We start from the raw sequence: 3415 nt of genomic DNA on the forward strand, positions 1-3415 counted from the left end.
ATTAAAGGATGAAAAAGTTTGTTTATGTTAGCGCGCTTTCCCCGTAATGTGATCCGGCACAGCGCGGCTGTGCTCGGTACACTGCAGAGCAGATTGATCTGTGATACTGAAGAGATCTGACGACAGAGACAGTGAGAGAAAAAAAAAAAAAGAAAAGAAAGGTGTGACTGTGCAGCACCTGATGATGCAGAAGTGTTCGATCAGATAATTCAGAGGCAGAACCGGAGCATGAGTACTCAGAACTCAGAGGACATGAACTTGTCAGTCGTTTGAGAACAGTGCTCAGCAGCCACGTTGCAGAGACCACAGCATTGTGATTGTGCTTTGTGAGTCTTTGACTGTTACAGTATCTTATGGGTAACACAGCACAATGTGTATATAACTATAGACATAAAATAAAAGACTTTACAGTGGAAAAATATCATAGAATTCATGGGTGTATTACGAATTTTATGTTTTGGGATTTTTTTTAAAGCTGGAGGAATGTTGGAATGTTACAGGGTTGATCTCCTCACCCACCAACATAAAAAGTCTGTGTACTACACACCAAGATATCAAGATAATGGTGTGATATTTAAGAGGAATGACACTGTGAAAACTGTGTTAGTTTTCTTTAGCATATCAACTCTTTAAATCCCGACTGTGAAAATTCTCAGTTGTTCATAAATGTGAAATATAAAATCAAATTTTATTTACGCCACAGTCATCTGAAGCTCACAGTACATGCAATCAGATGGAGCATGAAATTACCTATTTTTCAATTAGGTAAGTCTGATGGTGGAGTGGAAAGTCGAATGGAGCGCACTGACAGGGCTGTGGCAGATGATTTAGATGCGTGTTCGCACAGTGCTGGGGGACTCTGCACCGAGGGCAGAGCCAATTCAAATATAGCACAGACTCTTGGGAAAAAGTTTCCTTGAAAAACATGATTAATGGCAGTCCAGCGTGTTTCAGCGAGGCTGCATGGCGTGACTAATGCAAACAGGTTTTCTTAGGCAACACAGTAACCTTTGCTCAACTTGCGCACACGAAAATCACATTTGACCCCATGAAGCTTAAGGTCTGCCGTGTGCTCGCAATGCTTTCAAATATATTTATATTTGCAGCCACTACATTTTCAAAGTAACATGTAAAACAGCCCCCAAAACATACGGCTAACTCCGTTTAACTAAACAGAAACCACAGTGTGCAGAGGCAGACTTGTCTCTCGGTCATTGCATCAGCGGGAGAGAGTCGGCTGTGTAAATTTGAGGCAGCTCTTTGAGCAAACAATGATATAACACTGCACAAATACGGAGAGTATCACAATGTGTAGCAACACCATGACGGCTGAGACAAGTCCCCGTTGAACTGCAGCCTCACCTGGAATCTGCTGTATGCTTCACCCTACACTGAGAACATCAAGAAGCTGCAGTATTCAGGGTATAAAATACACTTTGGATGTTTTTATACCTGTGTATATATTTTTGGGGGATAAATTAAATGTGAGCAAGACCAAAGATACTGCAGTTCATCCTGAGGGGGGGGTTCATATTTTGAATTATTGTATAGTGTTCATCCTCCTGGGACAATGAATAGTTTTCACTTTCACAATCAACCCTACAGCTGTCGAGACATTTCACTAAAAAAAACAAAACAGGAATGTCAACCTCATTATGACGCTAGAGCCAAAGTCAGAGATCAAAGACAGCAAGTTTCAGCTTTTGGAGAAAATGAATCTCAACAACAGACAGTAAGAACCACACCACTATCATAGCTAGAAAAAAAAATTCAATTTTAGAAACTTAAAATTAGGTTTGTAATCTCACATTCTTAGAAAATCTGCCAGATTTAGGGCACAAATGGAAAAAGCTTTTACAGCACCAAACATCTACCATCTATTTATCCATTCACCCCTCAGAAGGCTTATTATCTCTTATCAATGGCTGTTATCAGCTCTTATCTGTCTTCACAGGAAAAAAACAGGGGTCATGAGAAACACATGGTCCTGATTTTTTTTTTCCTAAACAATTGTATAATTTATAAAATCCCTGCAAAGGTTTTATTTGAGTCACTGTTGCGCTCTGGAGCTATATTACAAGGACACTTGACTCATGACCTCGAAGTCCTTATTTAGAAACATCTCAGGGTGAAATTAGATCTTAGTAATATGCATAGGTAGAAATCCAGGCCAACAGTTATTTCTAAATCTTGAACTTCATGCGGAAAACTCCCAGCTCTGTGCCAGACGACTCCTCGTGTCTCGTCGGCCCTCTTTGCATTCCTCATTGTCATATTCAAACATAATGTTCCAACATCCTAAAACCTTCAACAGCTGAGAGTGTCAGGCTTCCCTGAACACATGAAGGTTGACCTGGGCATGAATACTCAGAAGCCGGAGCTGCGATCACGACTAGATTAAACGTTCACAGTCGTCTCTGGGAGGATCGAATGCAAGAGGCCGAAATGTGCCCATTAAAGTGAGAGCTGCAAAACAAACAGAGCGAGGGTGCGGAGCGGTCATGGAGGTGTAGCTGGAAATGAATGGCCTGTGTTACAAAGAGGTGAGGAAGGGATGTACCACTAGGTCACCTGCCTGATGTTGAAAGACTGAAACGAACTCTGGTTTCTCCGCAGCTCAGTAATATTTTTTTTTCAAGCGGCGAAGTCCGCCCTCGATATAGTGAAGCCAAAGGTTTCACCTCAGATTTCTGGAGCTGTTTACCTAAACGATGGATTTGATGAAGATATTGATTTTGAAAAACTTCCTATGGTTTACACAAAAGGCTCCAAAGGGCTCCAGCTGCAAAAGAGAGATTAGACAAATTTAAACCTAAACTTTGGAATCCAGGAGCAGGAATGTTAGGTTTTGTCTAACGTGCTTAGAAAATAAGACTTTTATAACCATATATGGTATAAAAGTCATTAGGAAAACTTTTAAAGTCTCACAGTTAAGGAATAGGAGGCCTGAAGTTTGTTGGTTGCCCTCCTCCTGCAATAAAGTTGACTGATATTTTCATTCTGCTTTAATCTGGAGAATATTTTCTGATGCCAGATTATGTAAGAACAAGGTTTCTGCAGGATTTAGCCTTTACCTGTGCTACACAAATAAATATACTGAATTTATTAATGCACAGTATTTGATAACTTGTCCTATAAAGACATATTTTACATTACAACTGAGTTTAGTTGTGTTTAAATATTACGGAGTGGTACCAGACTTTAGGGAACTGACCTCAATGCTTTTTAAGATTTTTCGAGACTTGCAGATTCCCTAAAAAGTGGCTGTCTGTTGCTCCTGAGTAGCAACAGACAACCACACACATCATCCTTCACATGCCCAGGTAGTTCTGCACAGAAAGTAAACACTGCCATCTGCTGGAGTGGAGCCACAGTTGTGAACTGTGTAGTGTAAAAGAGCTCAAGCACACTTTTA

This window comes from Toxotes jaculatrix, chromosome 16, assembly GCF_017976425.1.
Source record: "Toxotes jaculatrix isolate fToxJac2 chromosome 16, fToxJac2.pri, whole genome shotgun sequence".
NCBI lineage: Eukaryota > Metazoa > Chordata > Actinopteri > Toxotidae > Toxotes > Toxotes jaculatrix.